Source organism: Haematobia irritans, chromosome 3 (genome assembly GCF_050003625.1).
Source record: "Haematobia irritans isolate KBUSLIRL chromosome 3, ASM5000362v1, whole genome shotgun sequence".
Taxonomy (NCBI): Eukaryota; Metazoa; Arthropoda; class Insecta; order Diptera; family Muscidae; genus Haematobia; species Haematobia irritans.
In genome coordinates this window covers 60,931,758-60,957,554 of record NC_134399.1, presented here as the reverse complement: position 1 = coordinate 60,957,554, position 25,797 = coordinate 60,931,758, and the positions used below count along the sequence as shown (strand labels likewise).

General features: G+C 32.4%; 1 protein-coding gene and 1 long non-coding RNA gene across 2 annotated transcripts in view; one reads left to right on the top strand and one right to left on the bottom strand.

Annotated features, from left to right (window-relative positions):
* The window catches only part of LOC142228366 (potassium channel subfamily K member 1-like), an 81,211-nt gene that overhangs the window by 41,190 nt on the left and 14,224 nt on the right, over positions 1 to 25,797 (bottom strand). The gene's annotated exons all lie outside the window — the stretch shown is intronic.
* On the top strand, positions 18,274 to 19,242 carry LOC142232428 (uncharacterized). The gene is made up of 4 exons (XR_012721124.1): positions 18,274 to 18,319; positions 18,491 to 18,555; positions 18,971 to 19,036; positions 19,166 to 19,242. It is a non-coding gene; the product is annotated as an uncharacterized LOC142232428 (long non-coding RNA).

The following is a 25,797-nucleotide window of genomic DNA, read 5'->3' as shown; positions in this document are numbered from 1 at the left end:
GGTTGGCACAACAAATTTGTTTTCTGTGTGTACCAGCATTACTGAGAGGGGATATTCCAACCCAGAAAAAATGATTCCGGTTGAAGCTGTGACTGAATCCACGATCCTTTATCTGTAAGGCAGGCATGCTAACCATTGCACTACGGTGGCTGTTTAGCAAACCTAAATTAAATTAAATAGATTTGCCAGAATAAATAATTTTAATTTTTTTAAAGTCTTACTATTTTGTGCCCACAGCAGTATATTCGACTCCAGCCATTTTGTAACTCTTTTCTATCTTTTTGTCACAATAAATCAACCACCAATTGTAAATGTATTCCCCAAGCTATACCAAACATTTGCGTTTAGTATCCACATCCTTTAAACCATCTTTGCCTCAACATTTTGTCTTTGTGATGATGGTGATTTGTGGTTCAATCTCCGGAGAGAATTTGATGACGTGATGTCTTATTCCACAAACTCAGGCAATCTGACATGTAAATCTATGATTTGTGCCAATACGCTTGTAATAAATCAACTCTAAACTCAAGAGTGGGTTTTTTTGTTAGGCAAAATCAAAGCATTTTATAAGCATAGACCTTATAATACATAGATGAGGCATGGGTGTCAAACTATGTTTGACAGTTCCGAAGATTAAGAATAAACGAGAAAAATAAGAGCACGCTTACAATCTCTTTCGTATTCCTTTTTGTAGTTTGCCAATTTTACACGTTTTTAGAACGTTTATGATGCAACAGGGGATTTATAAAGGGTGATACGTTCAAAATTTGGTCAAGGGAAAACGCGTGTAAATCGGTGAAATCGTTTATTTAAAAAATCAAATTAAATTTCTTTTTCAAGTTCAATTAGTATAAAATTCAGGAAAAATATTCAGTTAGGCTTTCGCTTTTCCAAATCCGAATTGCCGGGCCTCACGCTTGACACCTGTCATCAGATTTTGTACAGCCACCTTGTCCACCTTCTTCGCCGCAGAAAGCCAGTTTGCCTTGAACTGCTGTTTTTTTGGTCTTCTTTAGGTTCCGCTTGACAATAGCCCAGTATTTCTCAATTGGGCTGAGCTCTGGCGTGTTGGGAGGGTTCTTGTCCTTGGGAACCACCTGCACGTTGTTGGCGGCGTACCACTCCATGGCCTTTTTACCGTAATGGCAAGATGCCAAATCCGGCCAAAACAGTACTAAACAACCGTGTTTCTTCAGGAAAGGCAGCAGACGTTTATTCAAACACTCTTTCACGTAAATTTCTTGGTTGACAGTCCCGGAAGCTATGAAAATGCTGCTTTTCAAGCCACAGGTACAGATGGCTTGCCAAACCAGATATTTCTTTGCGAACTTTGACAGTTTTATGTGCTTGAAAATATCTGCTACCTTTCCCCTTCCTTTTGCCGTATAAAACTCCTGTCCCGGAAGCTGCTTGTAGTCGGCTTTGACGTAGGTTTCGTCGTCCATTACCACGCAGTCAAACTTCGTCAGCATCGTCGTGTACAGCCTCCGGGATCGCGCTTTGGCCGTCGTATTTTGTTTATCATCGCGATTTGGAGTCACTACCTTCTTGTAAGTCGATAGTCCGGCTCGTTTTTTGGCTCGATGCACGGTTGTAGACGATACACCCAGCTTATTTGCGGCATCTCGGAGAGAGAGGTTAGGGTTTCGCTTGAAACTACCGGCAACTCTCTTTGTCGTCTCAGCGGCTTCCGGTTTTCGATTTCCCCCCGATCCAGACTTCCTGGCTGTCGACAAACGTTCCCCAAACACTTTAATTACATTTGTAACAGTTGCTTTGACAACTTTTAGCGATTTTGCCAGCTTTGCGTGCGAGTAGCTCGGATTTTAGCGATGTGCGAGCAAAATTTTGATACGCTGCTCTTCTTGCTTGGACGGCATTTTGACAACTGAAAAGTGAATTCCAAAATCAAAATAGGAGCAACATTCTACACACACACACCTTCAAAATGAGGGGTGTTCAGGTTTTTTAAATGCAAAATTGAAAGAAATACGTCAAGTTTATATTGACCAAATTTTGACCGTATCACCCTTTAAATAAATTAACATATTAAAAGTTCATATTTGAACAAAAAATTGTAACCAAAACCGCGAAAATACGAAATTTAATTTTGAGCTACATTGCTCTTTACGAACAACACAAAAGCAAATGCGCGAAAATTAATGTTTGGAACTGACTCTTTACGAAAAAATCAAAACGAAATGTCAGAAAATTAATTTTTGGAACTGATACATTTTTTTAAAGAGAATAGTGTATCATCTATGTATTATAAGGTCTATGTTTAAAAGGTATATGGGGAAATTCTGTACAAATGTATATCTGTTGGTTGTAGTTGATGAAAATCAAAAATATTTAATTTTATTTTATTTTTTATGGTAATGGATGTATAATAAATTTGTCCTTCCGTTTGTAACACATATCAATTTTCGACTGTTTTTATCTGGGGAAAATTCTAAGCCGACATAACGATGTCTGTCTGTCTATTGTAATCACTCTGCAGACTACAAAAATGGACAATATCGGTACCGTAAATTTTCTCCGATTTGCTTGGAAATCTAGAGGTATTTTAGGTTAAAAAATAAGTGTGCTGAATGCAATGTTTGGGTATAGCCCTAATATATACCGATCTCTCGATTTGAATTATTAGGCATCTAGACAAATCAATTTTTACCAGATTTGCCTGAAATTTGAAATTTAGAAGTATTTTAGGTCCAAAAGAAAATTTTTAAATTTTGTTTATATCGATAAGCATTTGATGTAGTCCTAGCACGCACACCCTCATAAAAAATCGCTTCTGTAACATATACTCCCAAACATATTTTGCTTCAAGCATATACATTTTTGGATATTGCCTAAACGTTTATATGTTTGATCTCTTCCAATATATAATATGTTTGAAAGCATATTGGTCTAAACAATATATGTTTGGGTAGTCTAAGTTCCAAACATTTTGTATTTTTGCATCCAAATTCAATAATGTTGTCTTCCAAAAAACAATATGTTATTTTGTGAGCATATAATATGTTTGGAAGCATTTTGCACCCAAAAATATTATATGCTTAAAAAATTCTCCCAAACAATATTGTGCTCAAAATTTTATTTATTTATTTATATATTTACAATCATAATGAATTATGAAAATAAACAGGTAATATAGGTGCTAACAACATAGGTTTTCGACCTGAATGCTCAAAATTTTGTTTCTGCCTAATTGTATATTCCCCCACATCTCTCACTTCCACGACATTTTTTAGTTCTTAGCACCTTTTTCTGTAATACAAACATTGTAGAAGAAATTATTCAATTTTTTTTATTTTAATTTTACCTTTTGCCGGACGGGGATTCGAACAGCGGACCACACAGTTTGTAAGGATCAAAGAAGTAGCTGATCAATTGCCCAAGGGAAAATAAAATGTTAATTTTGTAATAACAAGCAACAACCACCAACTTAATTCAATATCGCTCCCTGTTACATAGCGCTCCAAGCTACTAAACACATATATGTTTATAGGCTATTTCTAAATTAATATATGTTTGCATCCAAGCATATTATATTTACAAACATTTTATGTCCCAAACATAATATGTTCTAACATATTAACATATATGTCCCAAACATGTTATGCTAGTTTATGAACATTATATGCTTGCACTCAAAAATATTGTGTTTAAAAATTTGTGTTCCAAACATATAATGTTTATAGCCAAACATATGAAAAACAGTCTTTTTCATCCGTGCACAGAAAAAACACGATTGTGAATGCCTATCTAGAACATGTAATTGTTGGGAAAACCATGTATTTTGGATTTTCTAGTTCTCAAATCCCACACACATGTTCGATTTTTTAAATGAAAGAACATGGGTCCAGTACATGGTCACATAGTTCTCAAATCCCACACACATGTTCGATATTTTTAATGAAAGAACATGAGCCCATTACATGGTCGGGAAAATCATGTGCTTGTTTTTTTGTACCTGTAGTTTTACATGTACATTTTATTTTATAACTTTTTTACGGCGAAAATAATTTTATAAAAGCTTTTTCGCGTCGGTCGAATGTGGCGCATGGGAAATATTTAAATTTAAATTCATTTGTAAACTGTGTAAATTTAATTGTGGATTGCTTTTTTAAATACACTCAAAAAAAGGAACTCTCTATTTCACTAAAGCCGATTTAACTTTATTTTAGTTCATGGAATTATTATGTTTGGAGAAAGTTTCCTTTACTCTAATAATATTTTGCATACATTACATAAATTAACTAAAAAACGGGAAAGCATAAAGATTTAATAAATTCGTATTTCTAACAAAATAGTTAATTATTTCTTTAAATTTGTAATTTTTACTACAAATGCGTCCATCTTGCAGTACGTAAGGCTCTAAAGACATTCTTGCAATTTTAAACTCCAATTTTTCCTTCAAACTACAAAATTTTCTTTAACAAGTGAAAAAACTTAATTTTGTCTAATAAATTTTCTTGAATTTGTCGAAAAATATTTACTTATTTTTGTGAAAATTTTTTAGTTAAAATTTTCTAAAAATATTAAAAATTTTTCTAAAATTAATTTTCTTTCCTGGTGGGTTCACTGGTTATTTTCAGTATATAAATTGATTTTCAAGAAACCCTCTCTGAAGATCATGTATCCTTTGTATTCATGTAATATTCTGATTTATAAACTTTTCATTGAAGGTGTTATGTCCTTGAAGATAGGCGATTCGATTCCAGCGAACTGAGGCCAGCTTGTCTTTAACTATGGAAAAGATTAAACATAAAATAAACCTAAATTTAAAGGTGAATTACACCTTTAAGGTATCAAGGTGGTGGCCAATACCAACATAATTAAAGTAAAGACAAAATCTTTGAATTTTTTTATATTCTAACACAAATGAAATTACTCTATGCTTAAAATTAAAAGAAAAGTAAAAATCCCAACCCAAGATACTGCTCAAAGCCAAATACCAAACAGCCCTAAGATAAATACCAGCAAACTCCGTAAACTTATAATATGTCTTTGAATTGTTTGTATAACCCCAGAGGCTTTTAGTCATATAAAGTTCAACAATAAATTACCATGGCCAAAATTTTGTTAAAGTATTTCGAATATCCCCAAGTAAAATGCCAGGTAATTTTCTCCATTTTATCCATAGAATGCATTGCCAAATTTATTTTCCATATGAATAAGAAAGCACATTTAAAAAGAGTTCCTTGATTGATGATGGCCAAACATAAGCCTAATTGTTGAAAAAGCTTTTCGCCCCAATATCTAGGAATTGTTCAAGGACGTTTCGAAAGAACTTATTCATCGTTGTATTGGTCATCGATTATGTGTAACTTTCATGCATTGTAAATTACAAATTTACCTCCAAACTTCGATAGAAGCATTATTGTGTAGATATTATGGAAGATCTCCTTAAGGGATAATGTTGCCAACATTTGACTTAAGCTATATTGACTAGCCTAACACAGTTCACCTACATAAGCACCCACTTGTTCGATATATAATGAAAATCTTATATTCAACACTTTGGAGCTCGTTTTACACGCAAAGAAAAAAAACGTTTGGAAAACGTGTACCGAAAACGTTTTTCTTTTGTTAGAGTTTTTTGAATTGCTTCGAAAATTTTAAACTTTTATCACCAAAAAAATTCGTTTGTTACAAAATTTTTATTTTTTCAATAAAAAAAGTTATTTTTGAAATAACAACACAGTCCATTTCGTTTATATCAAACACTGTTCTTTTCTGACTTTAGGTCTTTAATAAGACACATTTTACAGTTCAAAATTTAATATAGTACAATGTAATGTTGAACATTTTTTCGGAATCTTCCGAATATATCTGGAATATATGTAAAAAAAAAAACAAAAGCAAAAAAAAAACTTTGGCCGAAGCAGGGATCGAACCCACGACCCTTGGCATGAGAGTCGGACGTAGCTACCACTGCTCCACGGTGCCAAACTAAATGTTTTTTCCGGTAAATAAACTTTGTTTATTCGGTTCGTGGGCGCCGCAAGCTATGCTATATAAATATAACTTATATGGATTTTTATCTATTGATGACCATAACAGGTACATAGCTCAGTGGTTAGTGTGTTGGCTTACAATGTGCATGGTCCGCGGTTCGATTCTCCGTCCAGGCGAAAGGTAAAAAAAATTTTAAAAATTTATAAAATCGTATAATTTCTTCTACATTGTTGGTATTACAGGAAAAGGTGTTAAGAACTAAAAATCCTCGTGGATGTGAGAAAGATGTGAGGGACAATGCAATTAGCAAGAAAATAATGTTTTTTTTCTGAGCTAGTCTTTATGAAATTGTTTTTACATCCTGGAAAAGAATAAACGTTTATCACAAAAAGTATATACTTTTCTTCCAAATACACTTCCTTACAGCGAAAAGCAAATGAGAAACGAACTTTGTTTGTCTAAAATTTCGTTTGGGAGGAAAGAATTATTTTTTTGCGTGTATAGGCATCGTTTATTTTTCTTCTTTATGTTTGTGGTGGTCATGAATAAAACATTAATTTTTCCAAATTATACTTGACTGCTGTGAAGCATTACTTATTTTATGTTTCAGGCCATAAATGTATGATGGTTCTCCCACTGGACCACATTACACACTTTTAGCATTGTAAACGTGTCGAACAGTAGCACAAAAATGAAAATCTTTCATTGAATTGCATGACCATAACTCTGAAGTTGATATGCTACTATATATTGGCATGGGCAAATGATGGCATGGAAACATGGATATTTGGTGTTATGGAATGTCACAGTAGGATAAGGAAAAACTTTTGACGATAGCATACAAAGTAGGTGACATAACTTGTTTCAATTTAAACGACTCTAGTTTTTGTGTTAAAATAGTTTTTTTATTCGAAAGACAAAAATAATCATTTTTTTTTGCTTTTCCATATTGTTTTAACTCGTTCAAAAAACGAGTTACAAGCTTTACAAATGTGATATGCTGTTATTTTCCCCATTCATTACTTTGGTCTCCAAAACGGCCCCCATACAAATGCAGTAGATTGACATATAAGCGCATAAGATAGCTACAGTGTGGATACAATGAACGTTAATTACGGAGCTGGGACCAGAGAATGAAGCCGCCGAGTCGCAACACCCATTTTAGTCGCCGTCATCCAGTTCTTGCGAGTCGACTCCGTCGAATACGTCGACTCATCTCGACTCAAATGTAGCTGCCAATAATCAAAAATATTGATTAAAATCAGAAAAACTTATAAATAATCGTTGTATTTTTTTGTCAACATTTTGAACTTTTCACCCACAATTGATCAGTATTAAATTGCTATAATAATTTTGCAAAAATGTAGTTCCGAATATTTGAATGAAATGTAAATTCGATTGTAAGATTGGTTGAACAATTAATCTCATTGCCATTCGAATAACATCAATAATGGACAATTGTATTTACATCGGCTTAGTCGTCAAGCCGCCACTGCCGGAGACAAAGGTTTTGTGTCAGCCTCCGCCGACCAAAATGGGTCGGCTTCATTCTCTGTCCGGGACTTGTTGATGCATCGATGCCTAGGATTGAATTTTTTACGCCAACGATTTCAGAGCTATTTCCAAAATGTTTTTCTGATAACAAGTTATATTATGAATGAAGTCGTTCGAAGTGGGTACAGTGTTTCCAGATCGATTTAATTGGAAATAATCCTGCAACATTTGTATGGATAAAAATATTCACATTAATTCCTAACTTCTAGTTGGTCCACGGATTGTTCTATTGTCATTCAGAGTTAGTCACCTCAAGTCAATGAAATTTTAAGTTGCGTTAAATGTTTTTTCCATTTTCACGGCGTTAAAAAATTATTGGTTAATTTTTGTGTTATAGTGTGCAATTCAAAAAGTCGATTTTAGACTTCTGCAACCTACATATATGAAATTTCAATTTATATTTAAATAATAGTACTTAAAATCAAGGCGTCTTCGATTTATTGACCTAATTCAAGCATTCCGACAGGAATGCAAGCGGCGACTGGAAGATCAGATCACACTCTGCAGTATACCGCATGTTTGACTGTCTTCGCTACTTAACTACAACTATCACTCAGGATTGTCTTCGTTTGTGGATTGGGAATTGGGAAAATTTTGTAAATACCATGTTTTATTCTCCATCTGTTTTTTATTTAATTTTGAAGTTACAAACTCACACCAAAAAAAGTGAACCTTCTCTTTCACTAAGTTAATTTAACTTTATTTGAGTTAATGGAATTATTATGAGTGGAAAAAGTTTCCTTTACTCTAATAATTTTTGCGTATGTTAAATAAATGAAAAAAAAACGAAAAGAGTTATACGAAAATGAAGCCTAAAGGTTGAATTACACACCATGCGTCAATCCGTGCGTTGCACACAGGGTTAGAATAGCCTGTTTTCTTGGATTAATTAAAAAAACAAAAATTAAGTATCGTTAAAATTTTTTTCACACGGTTACAGTATATAAAATTCTACATCACTTGTCGTTAAAATAAATGTCACAAGTGGTCTGGTGTTTTTGTAGTGAAACTTCAAAGTCAAACTTCATAGAAATTTTTGTGCAAAAAAGGCGGAAAAAAAGTGAAAACGTTCCCGTTGAAATTTTTATTTATTTTAAAAAGTATTGTAAAAGTTAAACATTTTTCAATGGAACCATCAAGTTCAGGTTATTTTACAAATACGTCATTAACATTTGTATCTCAAATTATGTGTGGAAGTGATTTAGATGTAGTTATTTATATTGAAAATGTCAAAAAAATTAATATTTTTATATTTAAAATGGATATATAGTTATTATTCGTTCACATTCGTGTCATAATTTGTAGTTTATATTAAAGAGGACATAAATCTATGTTATATTGCAAAATTTTACGCTGCCCTATTGTGCTTTTTAGAAGCCATGCATTGTTTAATACAAGTGTTGCAGCAGTCAAATTAGCCAAAAGTCACATTGATATCGCGACTGGTGCTGTTGTTGTGTTTTGTTGTTTTTCATATAACTTTTTCTATTTATTTGTGCTCTTCTTTACCGTATATTAATGTTGTTATTTTTGTTTCTTTTAATAATATTCTTTGTTAGAATAATATTTTGTTTTTGTTTATTTTAATAATAATCTTTGTTTTGACAAATAGTGATTGCCAGAGGAGGCAATTGATTTAATTGTACCTGCAGCTCCGAACAAGAACTATTTCAGTGATGTTGAAGTTGCTGATGCTGCGGATGATGATAACGATCATGATGATGATGATGATAATGATGATGATGTGAATGATTAACTTTAAGATGTATAAAATGCAGTGTTTAAGTTCTCATACTGTACTCCTTGCACTATATACCTACACTGATATTTGGGATTACTTAATAAAATTATACTCAAATATACTTAGAAAACATTTTTTTAAACTTATTTTAATGGTATTAACTGAAAAATAAAGAAAAATTATCCTAACATAGCTTCCCTGATTTGATCCAAGAAAACATGCTACTCTAACCCACTGTGCGTTGATGGAAGGGTTGATTTTTTTTCTGTTTGCGGCAGACTATTCGAGCTTTTGATTTCAAAGAGAAATTTAAACTCTTCAATCATCGGACGCATTGAACGCATGGTATGTAATTCTACCTTAAAGATTTACTACTGCGTTGGTACATTTGATGGGCACCAAGTAAATATGGAATGATTACTTATTGTTGAAATTGAACCAAAATAGAGTGTTTAAAAATATGTGATGTTTGCTTGTACGACATTATAAATACAAATAAACAATGAATTAGTTTGTAAATAAATAAAGTTAATTTTGTGTTTTCTTTTCTCAAGTGGCGTCCTTTTTTCGACGACGAAAAAAGTTTTTTTTTCATAAAGATCAAAACATTTTAGGTTGTGACCATGTTCTTTTAACTGGAAAAACAGTTTTGACGAATACCATAACATTTAAAAAAAAAATTATCAATATAAAAACATTTTAGATGAGAACAATTCTATTTTTCTTAGAACCATGTTCACTGAGCCAACATGGTTGCAGGTGAAAATGTTACATGGTCGCCGCAAAAATAGCTCCTATCATATTATTTTGCTCTTCGAATATGATTGTGACAATCATGTTTCTTCTCTGCGTGTGGAGTTCCCTTGTCATTTAGCTTAACATAGAATCGGGCAGCACACAGTGATAAGAGAGAAGTTCACCACTGTGGTATAACAATGGACTGAATAGTCTAAGTGAGCCTGAATTATCGGGCTGCCACTATACCTAACCTAACCTAAATACATTCTTGCAATTTTGAACTCCAATTTTATCCTTCAAGCTACAAAATTTCTTAAACAAGTAAAAAAATAATTATGTCTAATAAAGTTTCTTGTCGAAAAATATTTACTTATTTTTGTGAAGTCGGCGTGAAATTTGCGTTTGTAATATTGTTTAATTAAAATGTTCTAAAAATAATCTAAATTTTCTAAAATAACAAAAGTGCACTATCATATGTCTATGGTATGGGTTTAAATTAGATCTCTTAACATAATAAATTGGAAAAAAGTGTAAAAATTCCTTACTTTTATTTCCTGTGAAAGCTCACGACTCCCAATAAGTTTGTTTCCTGTTTTCCATATATATCCATATACATATCATTGTTTTAACCACCATATGATTAAAATTGTGTTCGATTCTTTCCAGTTTATTTATTTGTGCTATTGAAATATGGATGTGTATACCTATACTCACATCCATAGTTCTTCTGATGTTACCATTCGATCTAGGAAGCCTTATTGGTTTTTCTTAGACAGGGTTCAAATTATAGCCAATATAAACTTTGAGAGTTGATTAACCATCTGATACACACACCAATTTGTTTATTCTTACTGACCATGGTGCTGTATGAGTTGTAGCAATTCAATGTGCTTGAAAAATACATCATACGCCACAAATGACCAATCACAAATGCTGTTTTTTTCGACAAAATACAATACTTCGTTTACACTACATTAAAAACATTGCTTTTTGACATTTTAATTTTCTTTTTTGTATGAAATGGGAGATTCATTGTCACAATTTTTTACTGGAAGTCGTTCGTTTACACCAAAAAACCAGCTAAAGAGATTCGGAGAGAGACTACATTTGACAGCAATCAGTTAGAGAAAATTCAGGTTTTTGCCAGAGATTTTTCCCCAGTAAAATCTTGCAAACTATAGCATACGTTGCCATCTGGTTGTTGATAACAAACAAAGCACCAGTACGATGTACATGTTCCGCGACTACAATTGAAAGTTAAAAAAACAGGATTCGATTTTTGTTTTTAATGTCTTAGAAACTGAAATTTTGAATGTGCAAATAGTTACTGGATGCCGTTCGCGTACTTTTGAGCAATTCTAAACAAAGAGAGTGAAATATACCCTTACTCTCTTGCTAGTTTTTATTCGATATTTTTACTGGAAAAGTACGCGAACAGACTTAATGTTTGGGACCATAAAGAATTGAAATTAATGAATTTGATAACAACACTGTTTGTCAAATTAGACCTCATCGTATTATTTGCTAAAAATGGTCAATTATAAGTCATAATTAAATAAATTTCATTTTACTATTTTTAAAATAAATTTAGTTATTTTCTGCTTTCAATTATTTATGGTGTATAAAAAATGCATATTTGGATAAAACAAAAGAGAGCGGCAAAGAGAATTGATATAAAAAAGCATGAGCATGTGTTTTTGAATTGAGAACTGCAATTTGTGTTTCTGTTTTTTAATCAATTTTTTGACTTTTGTGGCGTCAAAAGCAATTGAGGTGCGCGACGGGTAAATTAACATTTTCGAACAAAGAAATGAAAAACTTGTGAAATATATTAAAATTTTCAATAAAAAATAACGAAAGTGTATTCTTAACTTTTTAGGAGTTGCGACTATAGTATGCTATAGTAATGCATTTTACCTGAGAACAGAGATTTGGAAAACAAAAGCCTGTGTGTCGTCTTGAGAGCATCATTATTGTGGATATATATCTGTTAAACTTCATCGTCATCTGTTTTTTCTTCTTTTGGCACCAAAAGAAATCAAGGACAAAATATGGGCGTTATGAATATGGGTCCCATGCAAATTAGCCTCAAACCATAAAAGGATCCCACAAAATTATATGGAAAACAACAATGCAATTTTTATGTTTTTGGGGAGTAACTTCATTTTATTTTTGGGGCCCGATTGCATTATGAAATTTAACACCAGTATTTAAAATGAAAATTATGCCCAGTATCATTTTTGGGATTGTGCTTCATGTCCAAGTGTGGCCTGTTTTTGTTTTCGGAGATTTGATAATGGTTGCAATTTCAGCCGGTGTTTAAGACTTTCCCAAGACACCCACTAAACCATATTTAACAGTTTTTTATTAGCTGGGCTTCATTTTCATATGGTTTTTTAAATCATAAGTGAAAATGAGTTATAATTTTATTTTGGGGTCATACACATTATGAAGCGTCGACCCACTTGTGTGAACATGTTTTATCTGAGTTTGAGAGCCACCGTGTTTGGCATGTCCGGCCTGCATACATAGCGTCATGGGTTCCATCCCAGTTTGGACCGAACATCAAAAACGTTTTCAGCAGTGGATTATTCTCTCTCAGTAATGTTGGTGACATTTCAGAGTGTGTCAAAGCTTTTCTAAGTGGAGCGCCCTTCGGACCCGACTATAAAAAGGGGATCCCTTGTCATTGAGCATAAACATCGAATAAACGTAGCACTCATTGATAAGAGAGAAGTTCACCACTGTGGTATCACAATTGACGGAATAGTGTAAGTGAACCTGATATATCGGGCTGCCACTATACCTAACCTAACCGGAACTTCCTTTGGGTCCTTTTGCATACTGTCGAAGATGTGGTCTCAGCCTAAGGTATAAGGAAACGCCTTCGCAAGTTTTTGCGATCCCATTTATTTAAATTTTCATGCTTCTTCGAAGGACTTCTTGGCGTGAAAATAAAGTATATTAGCTTTTAACAAAAAAATCAAACAGTTTAATTTGAATAGAAAGGACAATGTGATGTAGAGCTCTTCATACAGGCAATTAATCAAAAAGTCGAAGGTAGCGACGTTAAAAGTCTACTTTTACAATAATCACAAAAGTGGAAACTCAAACAACCGATTCTTTTCTTGCACGATATTTTCAAAGTCTGCATATAAAATAGACAAAAAGAATAAATTAATTACGAGGACAGTTCGGAAACTTCTTAGCCTAGCACAAAAAGTGCGGTATAAACAGAAAAAAGTTAAGTGTTTTGGAAACTTCCATCTCTGTTATGAACACATGTTAAATTTTGTTTCGATCTGGCAACTCCTTCATATAGAAACAGGTGTTCAAAAAAGACGCATCCGCAATTTGTTTACAATGGAAAAATTAGAAATGCGTGCTGTCATTAAATATTTACATAAAAAAGGTTTATCGGGACAAGAAATTCATAATGATATGATGAATGTGTTAGGTGAAAGTGCTCCTTCATATGCAACAGTAAAAAATTGCGCTGCTGAATTTAAACGTGGTCGTACAAGCATTGAAGATGAACCACGTAGTGGACGTCCAAAAACAGCAACAACAACAGAAATTGTAGCCAAAGTGCATCATATGGTATTAAATGTTCGTCGAATAAAAGTGCGTGAAATTGCTAAAAACAGGTTGGCTGATAAGTCCCCGGTCTGACACATAGATGGCGTCGCTAATATTAAATGCATATTATTTTTATATAGTACCAACCTTCAAATGATTCGTGTCAAACTTTGACGTCTGTAAGTCAATTAGTTTCTGAGATAGAGCGTCTTTTGTGAAGCAACTTTTGTTATTGTGAAAAAAATGGAAAAAAAGGAATTTCGTGTTTTTATAAAATACTGTTTTCTGAAGGGGAAAAATACGGTGGAAGCAAAAACTTGGCTTCATAATGAGTTTCCTGACTCTGCCCCAGGGAAATCAACAATAATTGATTGGTATGCAAAATTCAAGCGTGGTGAAATGAGCACGGAGGACGGTGAACGCAGTGGACGCCCGAAAGAGGTGGTTACCGACGAAAACATCAAAAAAATCCACAAAATGATTTTGAATGACCGTAAAATGAAGTTGATCGAGATAGCAGAGGCCTTAGAGATAACAAAGGAACGTGTTGGTCATATCATTCATCAATATTCACTCCTGATATCTGCTATAACGGGTCGCTGCCTGATAGGCGATTTTGCAAAAACTATTGGTGCGAAGTATAATGACTATTGTATGAGCTGTCATGATGCGGAGGAAAAGGAATCAATAAAACACCTCTTGTGTGAGTGTCCTGCATTTTGTGTAAGGCGTAAGCAAATTTTAGGGGCATATAGCTTCAGATTACTAGCGGACCTGGAAAACGTTAACTTAAGCAGTCTGCTCATGTTTTTGGAACAATCTGGTTGGTTCAACAGAAGAAAATAATCGAGAAGGTTCAACGGTTAAAACTAGAAGTGCCCATATGTAATAGGTACTTTTAGTTAATGTGGTATCACAATGGACTGAATAGTCTAAGTGAGCCTGAATCTTAATCGGGCTGCCACTTTAACGTAACCTAACCTTCATCAATATTTGGATATGCGGAAGCTCTGTGCAAAATTGGTGCCGCGCGAGCTCACATTTGACCAAACACAACAACGTGTTGATGATTCTGAGCGGTGTTTGCAGCTGTTAACTCGTAATACACCCGAGTTTTTCCGTCGATATGTGACAATGGATGAAACATGGCTCCATCACCACACTCCGGAGTCCAATCGACAGTCGGTTGAGTGAACAGCGACCGGTGAACCGTCTCCGAAGCGTGGAAAGACTCAAAAGTCCGCGCATGGAATAATTTTTATCGATTATCTTGAGAAGGGAAAAACCATCAACAGTGATTATTATATGGCGTTATTGGAGTGTTTGAAGGTCGAAATCGCGGCAAAACGGCCCCATATGAAGAAGAAAAAAGTGTTGTTCCACCAAGACAACGCACCGTGCCACAAGTCATTGAGAACGATGGCAAAAATTTATGAATTGGGCTTCGAATTGCTTCCCCACCCGCCGTATTCTCCAGATCTGGCCCCCAGCGACTTTTTCTTGTTCTCAGACCTCAAAAGGATGCTCGCAGGGAAAAAATTTGGCTGCAATGAGGAGGTGATCGCCGAAACTGAGGCCTATTTTGAGGCAAAACCGAAGGAGTACTACCAAAACGGTATCAAAAAATTGGAAGGTCGTTATAATCGTTGTATCGTTCTTGAAGGGAACTATGTTGAATAATAAAAAGGAATTTGACAAAAAAATGTGTTTTTCTTTTTAGACCGGGGACTTATCAGCCAACCTGTTATCATGGGCATCTCAAATGATCGAGTTCATTTAATTTTGCATGAAGAACTACAGATGAAAAAACTTTCTGCAAGATGGGTGCCGCATTTGTTAACAGTCGATCAAAAACACATAAGAATGAACATTTCTCAAGCTTGTTTGGATCGTTTTAAGCGAAATAAAATGGATTTTAAGCGTCGATGAGACATGGATCCATCACTCTACTCCAGAGAAAAAAGAACAATCCAAACAATGGACTGAAGCTGGAGGAAGTGCCCCAAAGAAGACAAAAACAATTCAATCGACTGGTAAGGTTATGGCAACTGTTTTTTGGAACTTCAAAGGTATTTTATTGATTGACTATCTGCAAAAGGGTAAAACAATAAATTCAGAGTACTATTGCAACCTTTTGGATCAATTAAATGTACAAATTCGAGAAAAACGTCCTGGCTTACAACACAAAAAAAAAATAATTGTTCATCAAAGACAACGCACCAGCGCACAAGAGTGTTTTAACAATGGCTAAAATCAACGAATTAAAGTACGAGTTGCTTGACCACCCACCTTATTCTCCTGATTTATCTCCCAGTGACTTTTACTTGTTCCCAAATCTACAAAAAATCCTTGCTGGCAAGCGAGGAATGCAATTACAGTTGTAAACCACTATTTTGAAGACCTTAAGAAAAACTATTTTAATCAAGGGATAGAATTGCTAGAAAAGCGTTGGACTATGTGTATTGAGTTTCAGGAGATTATGTTGAAAAATAAAAATATTTTTGAAAAACTAACTATTCTCTTTCATTGATAGGTTAAGTTTCCGAACCTCCCTCGTAACAAATATAAACTTAAGATTACAAATATAAACTTAGGATTTGTGTCAAATATTTGATCAGTGTGACCGCACCGGAAGGATATTTGTCAGGAATCCAAAAAGAATTCGTAACCAGAGTCAAATCGGCAAACATTTTTAGATCCTATTGGATATATAACATCACGAAAGAAATGTTTTCCGAAAACGCTATCCAGATATTCCCAAAATGCTCCTGGAAAAAAGTTTGGCGCAAATTTTTGTCAAATATTTATCTAGTGTGATCATACCCTACGATTTATAATAATGATATACTAATTGTTTCATTCAATAAGCTTCTGACAAAGTTATAAGCAATTGAATGGTTTCAAATCATGCAAATATGAGCCACTCTCCCACACAAAAATGCATTTCTCTGTGGTCGAGAGGCATTTTTGTGTGGGTGATTGGCTCATATTTGCATGATTTGACATCGGATTTGTTCACTGAATTGCTTATAACTTTGTCATTTTTCGGTCGTTTTTTTTAATGGTTTATACTTTTCTGGCGGAAAAGGCCTATTGTAAAATACGTTTTTTTTTTTCAATTATACACGATTATTAGTCATCCTAATATCTTTCATATAAGTACCAACAACGATATAATCGGAAATATAAATAGCGCTCTCCATTTTAATCATGCTCACGTTTTCAAACATGTTCCTAATGTAAATTACTCATCAAATTATTCGTGAGTCACGGCATTTTTGTGATTGACGATCTTTTTCGTGAATCACGGTATTTTGCGTGAGTCACGACATTTTCGTGTGCGTGACAAATGCGCACAAATTTTCTTTTCGTAAGTGTGCGTGAGTCCTACTAAACAATATCGTGCGTGAATGTACACAGAAAAAAAAGTGTCTCGTAAATTTAAGAAGATTTTTACAATATTTATTACAAGAATTTTCCAGAATTTTAGTTCATTTTTCGTATTTTCAACGAAAATTAACTACTCGAAAGGAAATTTTACAAATTCTAAGTAGCAAACGTTTAGTTCATGGCCTACAAAATACGATGGAAATTTCCTTAAAAAATTTCTTAACTGGTAGTTAAAAATTCGTTTGTCATGCTATAAAACTACTTGTGAAATGTAAAGTATTTTCTAAATAATAAGTGCAATTTACTATAAGATTTTTTTGTATGAGAAAATATTTTTTTACGAAAAATGAACTTGAAAGTGGATAGCAATTTCTTACTGACAATTCCTATAGTTAATAATTGTTGGTAAAAAATTACCCAATGAAATATTTTTAGTTCACATGTAATTAAATTTATAGACATTTTCGTCAAAAATGGTAGATAACATTTCATGAAAATTTTGCAAATTTTAAGATAAACGTTTCATCGTTCATAAACTGGTGTGCCTTTACGAATATTATTCTTAGAGTAAATTGTCAGCAGATGCGATGAACTAATGCATAGTACAGAGATCTTTATCGGCATAGTGGAATGTGATTAATGTAAAGATGATGTTACTTGAGTTTTGTTGTGTATACATGAGCGTGGGGTTGTTTTTATTTTTGTTCATTTAGTGGTTTGTGTGTGTGTGTTTTTTATTCGTGGATGGTTTATTTGGCTGGATGAGGTGTTGTTTTCAATAAAGGCACATGTGTTTTTGTTGTTGTAGGAATGTTTTGGCTTTGCTTGGTTTTGTTTGGCATGCTTCAGTTGTGCAGTTGGCGTTGGCGTGGATTGTTGCATCTTTTAAGCAGGTATGCAACAAGGGAATATAAAGGCATGGAATATTTTGGATTTTTGAGACATATATTGGTGTTTGTTTATTAAACCTTTTAAATGAAAGTTATTAATATTTTATTGGTAGTTTAGAAAAAAGTTATTAAGAATATTTAGGAAAATATGTATGTTGAAATTAAAAGTGTATTGAAATTTTTATTATTCAATATAAAAAATTAATATTCAATTCCAGATGAATTTGGAAAATGTTTGTTATATCTCAGCGTATAGTTTAGTCATAAATTGGTAAGTATATATTTTTTTAAATGGCTTTCTTTTAAAAAGAATATTTTTTATGTATATTATTATTTGTTAATTATTTTTTTGGAAACCAGTTTAATGTTTTTCTTTCACGAAAATTTTGCAAATTTTAAAAACAACATTTAATTTCAGAGCAACTCCAGATGGATTCGAACAAATTTAAAAAATAGAGAATTGGTAAGTTTTCTTTTAGAAATTGGCTTTATTTCATCTAGAATATTTACGTTTTTGTGACCTTTTTATCATCAAAATTACAGGTTTTTAATAGCTTATTTTAGTATTTCTTCAATCAAATTTTTTGGAAACCAATATAATATTTTTAATGTAAAAACAAATATTTAATTTCAGAATAACCCCTTAAAAATTTGGACAAATTTTTAGTACTCCTTTGCCTGTAATTTAATAGTGAATTGGTAAGGATTCTTTAACTTTCTTTCAACCCTGGACAGTCATACATATTTTTTGTACATTAACTTCATCCTTCGTCATTTTGACTACGGCTGATTTCAAGACGCTATAATTTTCATCGTGAGCGAAAAAGTGAACCAAACTTGATTGTTTTTTCTTATTCAATTTGGTTTTACGTAGTATAAAACAAAAATTCATAAAACGGTCGAATTAGTATAACTTAAATTTACCATTTCCCAATAGACTAAAATGCATTTTAAATCGAAAATTAAATTACGTGTCGTCATTTTGACGAATGATGACTGTCTAGGGCTATCAAGAATATTTGGTTTTTTATGCATATTATTATTTTTTCATTAGATTTTTTGAAAACCTATTTAATAATTTTATTTAATGTAAAAAATAAATATTTAATTTCAGAGTAACCCAAATAAATTTGGACAACTTATTATATTTCCCCTCAGCGTACAATTTAATAGAGAATTGGTAAGTTTTATATTAAAACTTTGGATTTCTTTCAACTAGAATATTTATTTTATTATATCCTTCACAACGATAACAACACAGTTTTATGAGTTTATTTAGAATACTTCATTATTTCTCTAATTGTTTCAGGTACAAATTTTATGAGATACGTTTTCCAAAGGAAAGTTGAATTCCTTACACCATTTGATAAAATGCCCCCAAATATGGTAAGTTACAAGCTAAAATGAAGAATTAAAAATTATATTTCATAACATGGTGTTAATTTTTAACAATTTTCATTATTGTTTCCATTTTTTTCCATCAAGATATGTGAAATAATTACCTACGATGAATAAAAAAAGGATAAGTCAAAATGTCCAAACAACGGGTTCAAATGAACTACTCTCTGTTCCACGTGGTCATAATTTTTATTCACAAAAAACATTGTATTAAGAACTTTCATCATAAGTTTTTATAATAAAGTACTTTTGCTTAAAGAAAGTTTAATTTTAATGTATGAAAATTTTCATAATAGTAAAACGGTTTGTTGTTCCTTTAATTATTTAATTTCTCTGTACTGTGGAATGATTAATTTAAAAATAGTTTAGTCGTCGACATTTTAAAGAGACTGTTAACCAATTTTTATTATCGGGTTTCTCACAAAATAAGCAAGTAAACCAAAATAATACTGACTTTTTAACTTGGTAGGGGTATATAAATCTTATGGTGTTGTAAAAATGAACTAAACTACAATGTTATAGATGAACTAAAATTTAAGAAAATTATAAACTAGACAAGTTGAAAAAAATCTTAAGGGCTAAATCATGGTCAATATTACTACAGTTTAGTTCATTTTGCAATGGAAAAGGGTTCACTGTTTTTTCAGTGTACGTGAGTAAGATTTTTCTGTCGTGAGTGTGCGTGAGCGTGAGTAAAATATTACTCACGTGCACACCTCTATTATATATACATAACGGAAACAAATTAATTGAATCAAATTGTAAATTATGATGGTGGCCCCACATGTTATAATTGAAATAATTGTCTTGTTTAAATTTTTATGGCAACCCTTTTCTCCCCTCACAAATTCCAATAATATAGCTTAATATATGTACAACTTAACTCTCTCCATGTTGTGTTTTTGTCTAAAGTTTAATTATATCCCAGTTTATCATTTATTTACAAACGCTTTGTGAATGTTTGAAAACTAAATTATAAACAAAACAAAAGTTATATTTCAATTCAATTTGTACTTACAACCATACATAATGTATACATATACATACACTCAACAAAAAAAGTGAACCATTCAATAGAAATTGTTAACTAAACAATATTAAAAACGTCAATATGTTAAAAAAGTAAGTTAAAATTCAAGAAAATTCATTCTTCATCTTTTATAGATCGTGTAACTAAAATAAACCAAAAATTATTAAACGGACTTTTTCGTTAATTAATTAATCCTCGCTTCATTTCGTATATAATTACAAAAAGTATTCAAAATTTCGTATATAATTACAAAAAGTATTCAAAATTTGGACTGGGCTGAAATGTAATCATTAAATTATTGTGTAAAATGAATTTATTTAAATAATAAAAATAGTATATATAAAAATTATTATTCGTTTTGTTTGTTATTGTAGGCTTCTCTTCAATCGTTATTGTTGTTTTTGATCTCAGCTTAAAGCCATGCATTGACTAAACTACAAGTGTAGCTTAACCAACAGAGGAAAAGTAAGCTTGTCAAATTTATTTGGGCAAAGCCCTATAGACTGCAAGATGGTTGGATGTACAGCTGTTTCGGAATTACCACATTCCTCATCAGCATCCTCTACTTGCAGCAAAACTATCAACCAATTATCAGAATAAATTCGGGTAATTCACTCAACCCAAAGTGAACTACACTTGAACCTCCCGAAAAAGGGTTTGATAGTCGGCTACTGCCTAAACAAATTTGCCAAATAAATTTGACAAGCATACTTTTCCTCTGTTGGTTAAGCTACACTTGTAGTTTAGTCAATGCATGGCTTTAAGCTGAGATCAAAAACAACAATAAAAATTATTAAAGTGGAGGAAACTTTCTCACATAGGAAATATTTTAACTAAATCATAATATTTCCATACTCTAAAATAAAGTTAAATTGACTTTAGTAATCCCATTTTTTAAGTTCACTGATTACAAAACTACTTATACTTACATTTTTTGTAACAAAAATATCTTAATTTTGTGACTTTATTGCGATAAGAAAAAGTTTTTCCCACGGCGTTCATATACGAAATTTCTACAGTCTCTTCAGTTCATGTGTTCATTGTTCCTTTGTTGGCAAGCTTGTTAATCATATATTTTGTTTTGTTTTTTTTTTTTCTATTCAATAAAATTAAATATGAAAAAACTGTGGCCCTATAACATTACAAACATGGATTAAGATTTAGAGAAAAAATATTCTGCCATTGGCAATTTCCATATTCACAAAGTACGCTAAGAGGAGCATCCGCTTTTTAAATAATCTGTCTTCTTTTAAGAGTGTAAATTCCCAAACAGAAAGCTAACATTTTGAGGATATATGTATATCATAGATATGTAAGTGTTTTGTGTATGTGTTCGATGTTTGTATAAACCTTAGACTGGTCCTCAAAGATGGTCATATATGCAGAGGGAAATATATTTACCAAATTTTTTGGGAAATTATTGTCATGAAATAAGTTTTGCGATTGATAAAATTAAGGTCACAAAAGTTATATGCATGGGTATTACTTTTGTCAGAAATAGCGTTTATCGTCATTTTGAAGAATTTAGTGGAAAATTACGATTTGACTCGATTTGATTTTTGTTCCGAATTTCTCATTTTTAGTATATTCCAAGGAAGAAAGGTTTACACTTTCAATGGCTTGGAATTGTTGATGGTTTCAAATTTATACTGTGGCTATCAACAACTAAATTAATATTAAATATTAAATGTAACATTATTAAGTATTTATAAATGCTTGTGGTGGTGTTGTATTTGATTATAGGTTCAGGAAAGGCATCGATTTCCTTATCAATGAACTAGAAATGGGAACAGAAACTACAAATTCATATAAGAGAGAGAGAGAGAGATAGCGAGGTAAGCAATCGATGGTATAAGAAACAAAAAGAAATTGACTTGGTATCATCTTAATTGATTCTTGGAGAATGAACTTGAAATAGGCTTATCTCCCCTAATCTTTATCGGACATTACCAAACTTGTTCTGAAATAAGGTTAACGATAATAATTTTCTTCTTATTTCTCAATGATATGGGACCTCCAAATATCTATCAATTTAAAACATGCAGCTCTTGTTATTGCAAAGGGATTCAGCTGACATGGGCTTGTTTTACGCTCTAACATTTTCTTTCCATCGTACCCTTCTTTTATTCCAAACGAATTTCCTAATTTGTTTCCGGTCCCCGTTTCCAAGCTGAGCCAAGTCCCAAAACATGTCTTCATCGATATGGTTAACTCTTTGTCTAGTAAAGGCAGGACAGTGCTGCTCCTATATGACCCAGATGTGCTCTTAATTCTAGGTGCTTGGTCATTATCACGCAACAGTCAGCCCACAGACTTTACCACGCTCCTGACTATTGTTCTACTCTTCATAAATAGCTCTCCTGTCTTTTTCTTGTCTAGGTTTCCCCATAGTATTTTCGTTGTCCTTCCGATCGTTGCATTGGGTCACATGGGCCCGTATTGCTTCCACTGGTTTTTGCGTTTTCTTAGTTCACTTCTTTATGTTTCCTTTTCGTTGACATTGCATTTCAACGCTGTTGACCATCGTGTATGTCAGTATTGGCCTAATTATGCTCTCATATGTTCAGTGTGTCACCTTTGCATTCAGGCCCCATTTAGAGCTCAACTCTCTACTACACAGTGTCCAAAATCTGTAGACTTTCTCAGTCCTTTCTTTGTAGTGTAACCCAGCAAAAAAGCGTCGCCAAGCGTCTTTTTGGATCCGGAAGTGGTGCAAAATTCGCGCAGAAGCTTTGAATTTAACATGGGCTTGTCATAGGATGGAAGTTCTCCATTTCAACACCTATTGCACTGAATTTGCATCACTTCTTTAGGTGTGATCCGAATTCAATGTTTTGGATGTAATTAAAAAATTCTGTGATATTTTGTTAAATAAATAAATCTTATAATTTTTAATGGATTCTAACGCTTGTCGGAAACGTTTGACCTCAAATATTTTCAAAAATTCACAATTTTCAGATTGGATTTAGCCTTTTTATGGACAAAATTTAAATAATTTGTACCATTTTTTGAATTCTTACTCTGTTTTTAACCTATTTGAAACAAAAAAAAATACCCATTAAAAGTATGAAATGACAAGTTATAAAAAATTGAATCAAAAAAATTCCCTGGGTAGTTAAAATAAAAAACATCATTGAAAGTGATCTTCTGGAAGTGCTAAATGAAATGACTAAAGGTGAGTATTAAGTTCGAGTTTAGCCGCTAAAATCGCTAAAGTGAAAACTAAATCAGTAAGAAAAATGCATGAAATTATACATATTTGTTGCAAATTTTATTATAACTTGATGGGGAAAAGCCCAAAGCAATTTTTCACAAAGTTTGTATTCCTTAAAATGGATTAATAAAGAAAAGTAATTGTGAAAAAATGACATTTTTAGCGGCTAAACTCGAACTTAATACCCACCTTAAGGTAAAAAAGTCTTCGCAAGAGCTATGCTTGTCAGTGAATATGCTTGAAATTGGAAACGAAGACCCACTATTATTATGAAATGCACCATTCACCATCGTCCACTTACACCCAGCAAAAAAAGCAGTGAAAATGTTCTTTTTGGATCCGAAAGTGGTGCAAAATTGGCGCAGAAGCGATGAATTTAACATGGTCTTGTCATAGGACGGATGTCCACCATTTCGACAGCCGTTGCACTGAATTTGCATCACTTCTTAAGGTGTGATCCGAATTCAGTGTTTTGGATGCGAATTAAAAACTGTTGCGATATTTTGTTAAATAAATAAATTATATAATATATAATTTTATATGCATTCTAATGCTTCTCTGAAACGTTTGACTTCAAAAATTTTCAAAAATTCGGAATTTTTCTAGAATGGAAATTGCATTTTTTCGACAAAATTTTAATAATTTGCACAATTTTATTAATTCTTACTCTGTTTCTAATATATTTGAAACAAAAAAAAAAATAAAATTATCCATTAAAAATATGAAAAAAAAAAAAATTAACTAAAATAACTTCCTCCTTATTTAAAATAACGAACATCTTTGGGAGGACATTTTTGGAAGTGCGTTTAAAGTTGTGCATTTTGAAGAACTTCCAAATTTTTTGTTGAGTAGATTTCCATGAATTAGAATTCATTCTAATTTATACATTGTCAACGTCCACACTGAAAAAATCATGCTAAGGATTTTGTCTTTCCACTAATGATTTTGTTATTGATTCCGAGTCAAAGAAGTGGACAACTGAAGTAAGAATACTTTTAGGACACAATTCTCTTTTAAATTTGAGTTTTGCGTACTTAATGTTACACGCAAAAAAATAAATCTTTCCTCCCAAACGAAATTTCAGACAAACAAAGTTCCTTTCTCATTTGCTTTTCGCTGTAAGGAAGTTTATTTGGAAGAAGAGTATATACTTTTTGTGATAAACGTTAGTCTTTTTCCAGAATGAAAAAACAATTTCATAAACACTAACTCAAAAAAACAATCCTTTCTGGCTAATTGCATTTGCCCTCACATCTTTCTCACTTCCACGAGGTTTTTTAGTTCTTATCACCTTTTTCCGTAATACAAACAATGTAGAAGAAATTATTCGATTTTATAAATTTTAAATTTTGTTACCTTTCGCCTGGATGGAGAATCGAACCGCGGACCATGCAATTTGTAAGCCAACACACGTAATGGACTGTGTTGTTGGTTCACAAATATTTTTTTTTATTCAAAAAATAAAAAATTTGTAACAAACGATTTTTTTTGGCGATAAAAGTTTAAAATTTTCGAAGCAATTCAAAAAACTAACAAAAGAAAAACGTTTTCGGTACACGTTTTCCAAACGTTTTTTTTTGCGTGTAGGAAACAAATTTTAATTTATACGTCTTTTTAGCTTTTTTGTCATGTGCTATCATAGTCCTCTAAAAAAGTGTCAACGATAACTTAAATTTTCAAATTCAGACTCAACTTCAAATAGAAATTATGCTGTAAAACACGTCTTTAAAATAAAGTGTCCTAAATTTAAACGAATTTTTGTGTTGTAGTCAAGATGCAAAAACCCAACAAATTTTAAGTTGAAATTTTGAAGAACTTTTCAGAATTATTAAAGAAAAGTTGACTTTAGTCAAACGAAATTTTCTTTCATATAAAGACACCAATTCTTAAGTCGAATCACTTAACTATAAGGAGAAGACGACTTCATTGAAATGTTTATCGACTTTTGGACAAGGAAACAAAATGTATACCATGCAAATGAAATCTTTGGCCTCACGACAATATTTTTTCAGTGTATTTTTATTATATTAACTAATTCGACAATAATATCGATTCCTTTGCAATTCTCTTAGACACTTGCAAAGGCGCCGAACTTGTATCACCAGCATACACAGATTGTAACCCATCAAGACGATAGGAAAACTGAAAGAAGTATTTTTATTAAAAAGATTAAATACAATCGTTGCAACGCTTCCTATAAATTCGGGTTTATCGCACTATTGAAGAAAATAACTTAAAAATTATCTAATTAATAAGTTATAAACGAGAACAAAAATTTAGATAGAAAATTTAGTAGATA